The following is a 15,567-nucleotide window of genomic DNA, read 5'->3' on the forward strand; positions in this document are numbered from 1 at the left end:
CCAGCATCAACCATGTCATCCGAAGGGCCTTACTCGAGCCTGTCGGTCTGGCTAGAGACGATGGCAAGAGGCCCGACGGTATGACGTTGGTGCCTTGGACGGCCTCTAGTCTGGGATGCCACATGCGGTGACACCCTTGCGCCGTCCCACCTTCCGGGCACCAGCAGCGATGCTGGTTATGCCGCGTCCATGGCAGAAGACCTCAAACGCCGCAAATATGGCACCCTTGGCAGTAGTTATATTTTTAAGGCGTTTGGGCTCGAAACGCTGAGGCCGTGTGTGCTAAATAATAATAAATCATTTATTTCAGACCGAGCTGATCCATAGTTTGTTAGTTACAGAGTATCTTAATAACTATGTTAGTGGCACAATACAAAAACAACAATAATTAAAATTTAACAATACAAATATAAAACTACATATATTACCTACACGATATAGGAAAAAAAATATTATTTGGCAGGGGCAAGCAAGGCAGACAACCTAGTCTAAAGCACGCGCTGGGTATACAAGGACATAGCGGCGCGCCTTATAAATAATAAATAAATAATTAACGCCACAAGCAGGGGACCAGAAGACTGGCCAGTATTTTGCTCAACGCAAGTATTGCCATTCAACGTGGCAATGCGGCCATCCTTCGGGCATACTGCCCATCGGCTTGAAAGAACTTGAGGTGCCTTGGAGCTTGGAGGGCGTGTTTTATTTATAGGGCCTTTATTGTAAGTTTATTTATAGTTTGCATTATATTTTTTAAGCTCATTGATCTATGTTTATTTAATTGAAAATAAAATACGTGTTTTTCTGTATTTATTTACAAATGGTTTATACATAAACACATAAATAATTTAATTTCCAAAACATGATATCCGCGGTCCAGAAGGGCACGCACATCCATCTCGAAAGATTAAGAGAAGAACACGAACCTACTGGGCCTTAAATGAAATAAAAAATAGGCGTGACCGTAAAAAAAAACATGCATGTATGGACAACTCGTCATATGTATGTGAAAAAGGTCTTATCATAATTTTTTTGTTGTTTGTATGTGTGTGTATTTTCTTGGGTCTTGCTGTAACTACTGTAGATCGCATAGTCACCATGTGAATCGCATTACCATTTGAAATTCCCTCAATCACTGATTCACTAATAACATTATTAGTGCGATGCTCGGAACCTTCAAATATGTCGACAGACAAAACTAACGGGAATCCTACTATTAGTGGCTAACACACTCTCATTACATAACACATATCAATTTCACTTAATAACTTTCAAAAGCTCGTATAAAATACCATGAAATTGTAAAAACAACCTTATATAATAAGGTCTAAGTTCCGTTTCGCAAAGCAATGTCAGATAGATACGTGGTTAAGATAATTAGTCGGTTTCTTTCATTGCGTGTGGCCAATCTTAGAGACCTTTCACATTACTCGAAATGACTACCTATATGGATGTCCCACTAACTGCTGCTAGGTAATACCGAACAGCAACGTACCCGAATCCATCCATACTAATATTATAAATGTGAAAGTGTGTCTGTCTGTCTGTCTGTTACCTCTTCACGCTTAAAAACCGCTGAACCAATTGTTGAAATTTGGTATAGATAATTTGAGTCCCGGGGAAGGACATAGGGTAGTTTTTATCCCAGAAGTCATCCTTAAAGGGGGTGAAAAGGGGGGGGGGGAGTTTGTATAGGGAATCGATAAACAGCAGATTGGATAAAAAATAAGCTACCTAAATTACTAACTCCACGCAGTCGAAGTTGCGCAACTCTCTTAACAATTTTAACTAGCCATCGATAGGTTTGCGAATTATCAATTAAGAGGGTCGGCAATCGGCAATGTAGGATATCTACAATCTACAACTCATTTTTTTTCACCTCAGCAGCTCGAACAAGCCTACTTTCGTAGGTATGTAGCTTTTTAATTTAGTGAAGGCCATGAACTTCATACTCCGGTCCGGTCCGGTCCGGTCTCGTCTCGTATCGTATCGTATCGTATCTTATCGTATCGTACTTATACTACTACTATAATACTTTTTTTTCTGTTTATTCTGTGTAATTCGAAATGCATTTTAACCTTTAATATGTTCTCACTACTGAGGTGAAAAATTATGTGTGCAACACGAGAGCAAAGTTATTTTACATCTCGTGTTTTTGAGTCCCAAAGAGACTGACTCAGAGAGAGTGACTCAAAATAAACACTCTCTTGTTGCACAAATAACTATTCATTTTGTTATTTATTTAATATTCTTCTTCTTACATATGATCATAGCCCCGCAAAACTCAATAAAGAGTTTGACTGTAGGGTCATCAGTCTCTAGCTAAAGCCAATTAGATAACTACCTCTTTTGCCCTCTACCTTACCTTTTTTAAAGTGAAAAGTGACATAGGCTATCAGACAGCTAGGACTTCGACGCGCCAACACATCGATGTTGCCTCCGTTATCATGTTTGGTAGTTGAGTGTGAAAGGGCTCTAACTCTCAATGGACATGATTATTGTGTCTACGAGATTGGTGCAGCAGATTGGGGTATCATTACACGACACTTCAGGGTGGTAGATTAGTGGTGTCTGAGATTATGACACAATAGAGCATTTGAGAATTTCTTGGAGTTTTGAGTTCTCATTTTTAGCTCAACCATCACGGACCATACGGAAAAGAGCGTTTTCCAAAGAAAATGTAGTACATTTCATTCATGTCTTCAAATTATTGACTTCTTTTATTCAGAATCATTTGTACATTCACGCCTCATATATGAAAAAATGTGTCCCAAGATTTCCTTTCCAGATCGTCACATTTTTGTATGAATAATTTATATATTTGTATGAACTTACCGCACTGGAAATAAAAAATTCTAAAAATTCTAGCAAAATTTACAGACAAAATTTTGGGACACATTTATTTAAATTTAAATAATTCTGAGTAAAATGAGCCCATTTTATTTTGTTTGCCATGTACAAAACTACAAATATTATACTTTTTTTAGATTTGGAAATTGTGATGTTACTTAATTCTGCGCAGACTCACGAGCTCTTTAACGGCAAAACAAATAATTAAATTACCGTGTCAACTGTACATTCTGTCATATTCTGCTTCGGTTTTGTTTTTATGTTCTGTGTTGTTACGAATCGTTCGAAAATATACTCAGTTTCGATCCTGTATTCGTTAGGATAAATAGCGAATATTTGTATTAAAAATTAACTTCACACATTTATATTATATAATTTATTTTAACGTCTCAATATGTTCACATAATTAATTTAATTCATATTGCATGTTTTTTTTAACTAAAACATTCAATGATATTATAATTTAAGTCCCAATGTTCTGATTTTAATATGGCAATTTTGTATTCAAAACTTTGACAGTTAGGGCTTTCAAAAACTTACCAATCATTCTCTCGATTCCTAACGACAATTCACTTTGCCACCTTTTGTATTTTTTGTAATTTGGAAAGTAAACCAGCGTTAATACTACAGTCCACTCTTATTTCACCACCTAAACAACACCTGAGACTAGCGAAGATTTTACAGTGTTGTTTTGTGTTTGTTTTACGTGTCAAATGTGTCAATGGGTACACTGAAAATCAGCGTCGTAACACTACGCATGCGCTGCGACACATGCTGAGTGTTATCCATTTCTGGAACCACTCGCAACACTGAAGCTACTAATTTACCTAGATTTAAGCCTATTTTAATGTTGTTATGTATGTGTGTATAACAGGTGTCACAGGTGCAGAGGATGCATGGAGACAGAAGAAACAGCCTGTCACGTGGTGCTGGAGTGCTGCGGAGTGGCCCCATACAGGGCAAATCATCTAGGATCCCCGAGAGACCTCCCCGAGGTCCTACTCATCATCAAAGGTTTGATAGGTTTCCTCGAGGAGCTGGGCTGGCCCACCCCCATGTCACGCAAAATAGGCGCCAGTCGTCGAGTTGCGGAAAATTGCCCGAACTACAATACAATGTGTGTTTCGAATAAAGCATAATTCATTTATTCATTCATTCAAAACCCAATGTGTGGTCTGTAATCGGTGATCAGACATTAGATTAGATGTCAAGGTGGCAGGAAGCGAGAGTGGTAGTTTTGACAATTCCCTATTAGGACTAATAACAGTTCTTCAAACAACTGCCACTGTAATGGTAGCTCAGTGGAAGGCCAACAAAAAGTTATGTAATCATTTTTGCCCAACATTATAGTAGAATTATATTGATATTTACCCTACTGAAAAAGGGATTGTTATTTTCGAGTGTGCGCATAGATAGAAATATGTACAGTCACGCTCCGTGATTGTTGAGCCATTTAGGGTCCTAGCTAAATTGGTTGTTCAATACTTACAATATGGACTAACCAATTTAGCTACCCTCGGCTATATTGCTTGTTTGCATACATTGACAGTAACTTGTAAATGTAAGATCGTAACTCAAAATTACCAAAAGGCTTATCTATCGTTTACCTCCGCTATTCTCGTAATCGTAAATCCCAGCGTACTTGTACAAGTACAAATTCGCTCGGCGCATCATATTCGCTAGGTCCATGATGGAGTTGGATTGGGCATACACTCCGAAGGGATCCTGAACACATACCGAGGCAAGCCCTAGACCGGAATCCCCAAGGAAACGTTGCCGTCCAAAGCAGACCTGGCGCCGGACTATCATTGCAGAGGCGAAGGCTCCCAATAGCCTGGATAGCTTGGAGCGAAGTCAAGCACGAAGCTCAAGACCGATCCAGATGGCGGCGCACTGTGGACGTCCTCTGCCCCACCTAGGGGACATAGGACAATAAGTCAAGTAAGCCATGACTGGTGCTGCCCTCATCTTGTGGGTTTTTCTATTTCTACGTTAAATCTTATGAAGTAAAATTAGTTCCAACGGCTGCCGCTAGCATTAATGTGCGACATTCCAGAAGATTATGCGTTTGTGACAATTAGCGCTACTTCTCTCCACCGACTTCACACCTTGCCTGTACCTGTCTATACAATAAACTTGTTCTACTCATGTAATGTAAGTACAGTCAAATAATTTCATTTCCGACCCATTTCGTACCTTGTCACAATGACAATTAAGAGGATAGGAGGAGCTGGATATTTTAGGTGAATACATCCGTCTCGCTAACGGAATCGGCTCCTAAAACTAGTGCGATAAGGACAACGCTAGGGCGAAAAATCCTACGCAAACATCTCAGAACGACGGAAAGAACGAGATTTCGTTCTCGACTGTTTCCCCTCCAAAACTTAACCAAATGTAACGAAATTTTGAGATTTAAATGTTAAGGAATGTATCTGTGTCGGACTGTTTTGCTATTATAAAAATCCTAACCTAATAAGAAAAATAAATAAAGGAAATAACAATAAAATATATTTATTTTCACCTCACAAAGGAAATTAAATTACGTAAATTAGTTAAAAAGTGTTAAAAGGGTACTTGATTTAAAAGATTTTATTTTGATTAGGGTCGGCAACGCCCACGTGACACCTTTGTAACCACTTATTATTAGTCGGGCTGTATGCGTATTATAATATTTATAATATGCCAGTGATATGGTGTAAAAATGTATGAAAGGACCTTCGTACTACCATTACCTCTGAATAGAGAGATGATGTCATTATCAACGAAATGAAAAGTAATGAACACAAAATCATGTGGCCATCCATTATGTCAACTGTATTAGGCTGGATTGAGCCATATCTACAAATCGTCACAGATAATTAGGCAGGCCATATTGTCGTGCGTAGGGTGACCAGGCCTTACAAAAATAGATGAGAGTTTTCAGGACATCGTGATCGTGTAGTAATCTCGATATGTAAACTGGTTACATGTTGACGATGGCACCACTGCATTGCATATATCTTGGTGCAGAAAATGATTGTGAAAACGGACTGTGGGCTGGAGGTTGGATGTTTCATTAGCTCTGAGATAACGTACTGAATCGGAACCTTGCAGAACAGAAAGAAAATAAAGCGAGCAGAGGTTTTGCATATATTCGTATTCGTTTATTGCAGTCATGTACAATGAATTATGTCTAGGACTTATTACTAAATAAAACTTCTACTTGCTCTATATTTTATTATAATTTCTAGAAACAACAACTAGTATATGTAAATATAATATGTTACGTACTCATGCCAAGTTTCATGTTATTTTAGCATTAATTGCATCGCGCGATACCATACAATGCGTCCCCATTGTATGGGAGTGCCTTTTTGGAGGCGGGTCCGTGAGATCCTTAATAAGTGCTAGAAGCGATAGAATACAGTGGTGTAGTCTACAAGAATACGGTGAGACATATATCAGCAGGATTATTTAGTGAACCTCAACCATTGTCACCCTAGTGAAACACATCTGCAGCCACAATAGCAATGATTAGCTCTCCGCGCCGCATTGTCACCGACTCACCGTCACCCTCGCGGTGCTGTCGCCGTCACTCGTCACTTGTCACCCACCGACAACTAATGGGATTGTTGTTTGGTAATCGATAACATCAATCTATGAGTGCTGATAGTCCGTGTAAGTTACTTAACTTTGCATTGATTTGAACACAAATTGTCACAATAAAATGCCATTGAGGGAGTGTCATTTTGAACGTAATATTTTCATATAAATTGGATATTAATGATTGTCCATGGCCACAATTTGTTGCATGCCACAAAAATTCCATGCAGAGTTAGCTTAGTCTGACTATGAGTGCTATGACGTACGGATGTAAGAACTGCGTACGACTTTTATAAGAAAAGTCATGTAGGTGGGCATTTTCACTTAAAAGTTTTCATTTAGTTTTTTTCGAAAATCCATCAACTTTTGGGTTATTTCTACTAAGAATCACGAGGGCTATCGATTTAAAAATCACAAAAAATATGTCCAAAAAAATGGCAGTATTGTAACGTATTTTCACATACATTATGCATGGACCGGACCGTTACAAAACTGACACCCAAAATATTTATGCAAAACTGGGGACACTTTTTTTCTTTGTCTCATTTAATAGTACTCGTGATTCTGAGTCTAATTAAATAACCCAAAAGGTTTTTCGAAAAAAAGTAACCTACCATTTACTTTTTTTCGAAAAACCTTTTGGGTTATTTAATTAGACTCAGAATCACGAGTTAAATGAGACAAAGAAAAAAAGTAGAATACGATCGAAAAGTGACGCACTCGTTTTACGACAAACGACACTAGCGTAACGTCGATTGTATGAGAGCGGCATTTCGGCGGCGGGTTCGTGTGATAGAAAATATTAAAAAACCGGAGAAGTACGAGTCGGACTCGCCCACCGCGGGTTCCGTACTTTTTAGTATTTGTTGATGTAGCGGCAACAGAAATCATCTGTGAAAATTTCAACTGTCTAGCTATCACGGTTCAAGAGATACAGCCTGGTGACAGACAGACGTTTAGTAATAGGGTCCCGTTTTTACCCTTTGGGTACGGAAACCTAAAAATTATTATGTTGATATTTATGAACACACGATAAAAATAAGGCAAGGTTTCTAACATCCCTGCAATGTATAGGTACTTAATGAACAAACATGTACAATTTGGTTTGTCAAAATCGAGCCTAAACTGACAAGTTTCCCAATTTGACATGCACATTCAAATTGTCTCGCTAAAATTCAAGTTAGCTGTTATTAGGGGCAGTTTACCTCAGTTTGGGGGTAAACCGATCCTTAGATCTCGCTAATTTTCACAGAAAAACACCGAAACAAGCTCCAAACGTCTTTATCATACAGTCAACACTGCAATGTTGCACGAATCAATATTTATATAATGGGGACCACCTTTTAACGCCTCTGTATTTGGGTTCTACCCTTTTTAAATATTTACCAACTTATCTTAGCACTTGTGGCAATCAAACATCACTCTTACTCGTATGAGAACAGAATTAAAGAAGATATTTCTTAAGTTTGCCGACGGTAGTATTAAGTTAGTTAAGTCGGTCATTCGTCATCGACGGATGTCACATTACAATCTTTTTGAAGCACAAAAGATTCGGATTTTCTTTTGATCAGTGGTTTTTATACAAAATCTACGGGCCTAAAGGGGTCGCGCTTTTATCGTCTGACATTGTTGCTGTCACTTTCTAACAAGTGCCACAGTGTCGCATGACAAGATAGATGAAATAAATGCAACCATTATATCCAACCATTATTTGAGCTTCATATCTTTAAGAACCTTTAGACATACGAGTAGTATATACAATTAATTATAGACATGAAAACGAGCGACCAGGGGTAAGAGAAAAACATATTCATGTATTGACAGTTTCATGTATGGCAGCATAATCCTTTTTCTCTTTCACTCCTATAAATTTCGGTATTTCGCCATCGCCTCCTTGCTATGATGCCATAACCCGACCATGAATAAATGCCCGGCAAAGCATGGCACTAATTTTCTCTTTCCTCTTATAGGAATCGCAATATAAATATCTTTCTCTATCAAAGAGTGTCAGGCCGAACATTGCTTACAACACAAGCCAAGCCACAGCGGTGTGTTTGAAGTCACAGCGGTACGATACCGATCTGTAAGTGTCAAAAGTGACATTGCTTCAACGAAAAAAGTCACTTTTCACAATGACAGATCGGTATCGTACCGCTATGACTTCTTATAAGGTTATAAGCATTGTTCGAATCGGGCCGTAATAAAGGGTAATCGAACTGTTCTTATGCTGGTTTTTTCTTAGCGTTCAACTCGTCTATGTATTAAGAAGCATTGACAATAATATGTACTTTTGATCTCGTTCTGAAAAATAATGTCCAATGCGTGCCCTACCTAGCTTACCTGTCATATTATAAGACGAAAACCAGCAATGTATACATGATTGATGTATTGTGACATCATACTTGTATCCTCAATAATTCAGGTTGCCTTTTGTGTGGAAGACGTGGAGTGGAAGTCGATTCAATTCGTATGGAGGAGGTGTGTGAATTGTCGTCGAAACAGATGACAAATAATGGATGGGTTTCCACCATAATCGGTTACATGAGTTGATGATGAATGATGGATCACTCAGATTTGTTATATTTGGAAGTGGTTGGGTCACAGCACTCACACCTTTTTGACTTTAATACTGTAAGGTTCCAAAATTGTAATCACATTGTATGTTCACGTTAGTAATTTATTTAAAATACAAAACACTCATTTTTTAGGGTTCCGTACCTCAAAAGGAAAAAACGGAACCCTTATAGGATTACTCGTGCGTCTGTCTGTCTGTCTGTCTGTCCGTCTGTCACAGCCTATTTTCTCCGAAACTACTGGACCAATTAGGTTGAAATTTGGTACACATATGTAAGTTTGTGACCCAAAGATGGTCATGTAACGTAAATAAATGAATTTTAAACATGGGGGCCACTTTTGGGGGGTAAATAAGAAAATTAAAAAATAAAGTTTTTCGAACTATATCGTGTTATATATCAAATGAAAGAGATTATTGTGAATATCTCGAACATTTTTTTTTATAACTTTAGGACAAACAGTTTAGAAGTCATTCAAGAAAATAGGTAAAAAATTACCATTCACCCCTTTGTCTCCCAAACTGCTGGGTCTAACATTTTGAAAACAATACACAAAATAGTTCTTTACCTATAGATGACAGGAAAACCTATTAGAAATGTGCAGTCAAGCGTGAGTCGGTTAATAACTTAATTTTTGAGCCGACGCCTACGGGTTTTTTAGAGACATTTCACTCACATTGGGCTAGCGTGGGGACTATAGCCCAAGCCCTCTCGCGCATGAGAGGAAGCCTGTGCCCCGCAAGGGGACGTATATAGGCTGAATTGCGTTCAGCTTATGGTTGGGCCGTGTCGTACGGCTGCGATCGTGACCCAAAATGGTCCCGCCGGAAGATCAGCGCTGACCTTCGGTTCAGCATTATGCTGAGGCGAGACCATTTCGTGGTAAACTTCAACTCCTACCTATTTTATAAGTTCCTATAGCTTTAGTTATACTTTTGTATGTAATTTTAGTTTTAAGTTTATCACGAATAAAACATTTGATTTGATTTGATTTGAATTATTGTTATTAAGGGTGCAGCGTAAAAATTAGCCTTGAATTCTTGCCATTGCCATTGATTGACATGAACATGACATTGTCAATCATCTGTATAGGAAAGACGTGAATGAGGTGGTCCCGCACTAGCTGTTATAATGATAGCATGTGAATGACCCACTGACTAAGAAGAAAATTTAAATACCTATACGAATATTACCTACTTAGATCATTTATCTTAGATTGCGTTGCGTGCCTAATCATAGATTTTATTATCTTAAATTTAAATGTCATAAAATAGGCAAGCCAGTTCTATAGACGATATGTGTACCAAAACTGTTAGAAATAATCGTTAGGTATGTACCTACCTAATTATGCACCTTACTATCCTAAAGACCGTCAAAGAACGCAGTATAAATGCTAAATAGCCGTAATAAGCAAGTCATAAAACCGTACCCACTTGGAAACTGTAATATAATACAGTAATTAATGTAATTATGCAGTGACAGGTAAATGATAATTTTTGCCTATCTCCATATGTAGCTTCAGGCCCAGAATAAAAAGAACAACACCATCTAGTGAGAGATGAAAGATAGTGGGCGTTTTAACGTAAGCGGGGGTCAAAGATCGCTTAGGGATGCAATGGGATGGGTTTTTTGGTGGTTCCATCAAAACGTTTAAACGTTTTAAATGCAACGTATTAAATTAAGTATGTCGCCAGCTAAGCTGCGCTAAAACCAGTCTTAATTTTCATCTTGTCTAAACAGACAAGATGAAAAAGTGGTAAACATGGTAAATATCAACGCACGGTAAACACCATGCGCAAAAAACTGGACCCCGCCTCACCGCCATAAAAAACCGGAATGAGAAAAAGATTATCTTCTAATTAATATAAGAACGACTTAATTTGATCGAGTTAATATACGCCGCATTATATAGCCATTATAAGCTGCCTGTGAAATGATAGAGCGGTGTTGCTTACGCATTCTATGCTAAATCTTTTAAGGGCCAGCCCACACTAGCGTCTTTTGTGCGTCCGCGTCTAGTCAGGGCGAGTAGCAAACGTGCCAATCGTTAACGCTCCGTAGCGTATCGTAGGCATCTCTATTACTCTTCCACACTAATGAGACAGTGCCAGTTGCGTTTCGTCCGCTACGGAGCATTAACGATTGCACGTTGGCTACGCACCCAGAGCTATGGAAAATGACGCCGCTGCGCAGTTGCGCCAAACGTTGCGCCGAGCAGCCAGACATTTTATTTTATAGCAAGACCGTGTACTGAAGATTTTTAACTAACCATATTTGAATTGTATTTAGCTACATACTATATTAAGGTTGAGCAAAGCTATATACAAGAAGCGGTCCCAGTGAGTGTGTCCTTTTCTAACAACATGACCAGTATATATATAGTTTAGTATAGTAGTTATATATATGTTTGTAATTTTTCACGTGAAAGAAAGGGATAAACTTCGTTTAAGTCATCTCTCACTCGGGCCGTTTTTCGCATAACGACACGGTCTTGCTATTTAATAAAATTAATAAAATGTCTGAGAGTTGACTAGACGCTAACGCTCGGGAGACGCCAGTTCAGGTGGCTCTTAGACTCGGACCCAGCTAACTTTGCGCAAGACCATCATAAACATCAAAATTACTATAAAATATGATGGATATCATGATAAAAGTTGCAGTTAAAGTGTCATTGCAGTTCCACAATTTGTCACACGTCGAACTCTACAAGTATTACACCTACATTTGTCAAAAAAAAATGTTTGCATACCTATGTGTAAAAAACTGTAATAGATGTCATATATTAAAGAAAACGTGACGAAGCCCTCCAGTGATGAAGGCCGGATTCGAACCGGCGTCTTTAGCTATCGCGGCTAACGCCATGAACCCCTAGGCCACCTCGCCACGGCTGTACCCGTCCCAATTGAAATAAAATGAAATGTAAATCTTTACTTCCAGACAACTATTGCTCTTAACTAACTATTAAAACATATACATATTATTATATAATATATTTTAAAACTAAAAAACACAAAACTGCGATGCATTTCGCAACTCCACATTTGGTCCTTTGGCCAAAATTCCACCACCCTTTGGCCAAAATTCCTCCTTGGTGGCATAATAAGTCTATGAAAGTCTTTAGCCATGACGCCTATGACAGTGTATGAAAGTGTATGAGTTTAGGAGAGGATTTATGAGACGTATTTTGCCTCTTAAGGCGGTTCCCTGAGCCAGAAGGCGAAAAATCTCCTTATATGATCATGTTTTTCTAAGAGGCGTTGATATTCGTAGGCGTGGAAAAAATATATGTAGTTCTTGACTATATTATATTTAACAACATAGCTTCCGATACACGAATTATGACACTTCGCTCGATACAATTAATTCCCAAAGTAACCTCTAACTCGGACTTTTAATCCTACTTTACTCGATTATTTATTATGTGATACTATAAACAAAAAAAGAAGAAAAAACAATCTTAACATAAATAGTAATTTCATAGCTTTAGAATTTCGATATTTTAAGGTAACGTTTTTAAAATAAATAAAAACCGACAAAATTCGATCAAAATTGACACTTGGCGCGTAGGTTCTTTCCCGTTCTTTCTTGCGAACTGTGACAAAGACAGCGGCAAAACGATGGAACGGCCTTAAATGATAGAGCGGCACTCATAGTAGACGCGACGCATTCTATGCTAATTTTAGGACAATGATTACAAGGCGTTATTGTTAGGGTTGCCACCCATACTATATTATATAGTATCGTACTATATTTTAGTCACTTGTACTATATATTATACAAAAACAATATAGTACGAAAAATACTATATTTTCATTACTCAAGAATGGGGTATACAAATGTCACCAATATCGCATCGTATGCGACTTGGATTTTTAATTCATCTCAAATCGGCGTCCTATTTTTCTCAAATTTCCCAGTAAATTCTAGTTTTTTTAATATTTTGACAAAAATACTATATGTGTATAGGAAAAAGGTGGCAACCCTAGTTATTGTTGCTATTGGTTTAAATACAAGAAGAAGAGAAGAAAAGCAATTAGCACATCATTATATCTGATCAGTCTGATCTAGTAGTGAAGGTGCAGCGAACGAAAAAAAAAACGGAAAAGTGCGAGTCGGACTCGCGCAACGAGGGTTCCGTAACTTTCGTACTTTTTAGTATTTGTTGTTATAGCGGTAACAGAAATACATCATCTGTGAAAATTTTAACTGTCTAGCTGTCACGGTTCATGAGATACAGCCTGGTGACAGACGGACAGCGGAGTCTTAGTAATAGGGTCTCGTTTTTACCCTTTGGGTACGGAACCCTAAAAAGTGAAGGTAACGTTCCTGGGAGAATAATGTCACTATTGACACTGACAGTTCATATTAAAATTATTTTAAAACGGGACACTCACTGACAGTTCATATCCTTAACAAATCCAGCAGCGGTATCATGGTCGCATTTTTATTACCTGTCATGCCATGCGTCACTTTCGCACCTACATATTTGTTAGAACGTGACAGGCATGGTGACAAATGATAAAGAGCCGACCATCTTAGCCCTACAAATCAAACTCGTAGCCTGTTATTACTTATTACAATCAAAATCTCGTTATCTTCGAGCACTTGGCAGGCAAACTTATCATAGACAGTCTCTACCTAGCACCTACTTTAATAGCACAATCGAAATAGGACAAAACTCGAAATCTCTGGAACAATCCTGAAATTTGGTACGTATGTTAATAAAAATGTCAGAAGGTCATGAAAACAGGACTTTGTATTATTAACATACATACCAAATTTCAGCTGTTTTAATTAATTTTTAACAAGCAGAAACGTCTGCGAACGACGCCATTTAGCTTAGAATAGATCTAGAGGCCGTGAGTTCAAGTCTCACCCAAGGCAGTAATTTTTCCACTTTTAAATTTATTTTCAGCTGTTCTAGCTAGATTTTGATCTTTGTGCTATAATTATAATACATATTTATGATGATACATATTAAAAGCCTATGCACTCTCAACGGTGGTCTAATACTGCAATAAAAACAGCTCAATATCGAATACCTTCGTCTCGTAAGTGTTAAACAGTTTTTTAGCCGCGCTTTTGTATAAACCTTCAATAGGTAGATGGAGACGCTAATTAAAGCTTATTTCAGCTGGTGGTCCTTTATTATTAGAACAACTGACTTGTTTCTTTCTCCTATTGTAACACAAAATACTTTTAAAAGAACATGTTGCTTATAAGGTAATTTAAAAATCAACTAAATTTCGGACCGAGAAGTTTAGTCGATATATAATTTACATTGAGGATCTGCTTCGGTAATAATATCTTCATATTATTTCCTTCTCTTTTACTCAGAGGATAGAATAGGGGGTAGCGACTCAAAGGCTAAAAAATATTGCTAAAAAAATAATTAAATCAAAATGACATGTATAGGTATTTGATTTTAATTTTAATTTAATTTAATTTAATATTTAATATAATTGTATTGTAATGTAATTCAAATTTTTTATGTATTTTAAGTTGAATTTTAATGTGACGCTGTTATGTTATATTTTTATCTATGGGTATTTTTGCCTGAAATCATCATCAAAAATCATTTTGATTGATTGATTAATTGATATATATTAACTAGCAGTTGCCCGCGACTTCGTGCGCGTGGATTTGTATGTTGGTGGTTATATATTTTACATGAGCATAGAACATTATGCAGCAAAAGATTTAAGTAGGGACGGTTAATAATTTTTTAATAATTTATTCAACGCAGGAAAATTTGTCTTTCACAAACTACGAAGTTTCAAGCCCCTAACCTAAAAAAAAAATCTCGATATAATCCCTCTCAACCCTCTTAGAAGATTTTCAAGTCCACTACTTATTTAAGAAAAAGGTTCGCTCCAGATGCAAACGATTAATAGAAACAGTGGAATCAGTTTTCGTCTTTTTTAATATTATTTATTTATTTATTTATTAGAAACAATGTAAGTTTACAGTTTAAAACCAATTCACTTACATGCTAGGAGTACAGATATGAGTAGGAACATGGAAACTAATTAAAACTAACCTCAACATAAATACTTATAATACCCTTTTACCAAGTTTCAAGTTGCTTAGCTTAAAAGAAATCTCGTACCACATATAAAATTACATCCCCTTTTTAACCCCCTTTTTAAGGGGTTGAATTTCTAAGAACGTTGAAATAACTTTTTTTTTCGTTATCTTATACAATGCCTTTCTAAGAAGTTTCAAATCATTTGTAATAGATTCAAACTAACCGTTTTAGGAGATGAATATTTAAAAACGCTTAAATTACTTTTTTCGTATTATAATAATATATATGCCTTTATACAAAGACTGAAGTCCCATACTTTAAAAAAAGGTTTGATCTCCATACAAATTTTCAACCTCTTTTTGGAGGTTCCTGTTTGGAGGATCAGGTTGGCTCCGCTCTTCCATTAATTACAAAGTTTACCATATTTATCTTAAATTATCTTAAATCTTAATCTTAGTTATACTTAATATAAGGTAAGATAGGTACATTAGGTACTTTAGACTTGAAACTAAGTTTAAGAAACAGACTACTAAATAA

The sequence above is a fragment of the Cydia strobilella genome, chromosome 20, assembly GCF_947568885.1.
Source record: "Cydia strobilella chromosome 20, ilCydStro3.1, whole genome shotgun sequence".
NCBI lineage: Eukaryota > Metazoa > Arthropoda > Insecta > Lepidoptera > Tortricidae > Cydia > Cydia strobilella.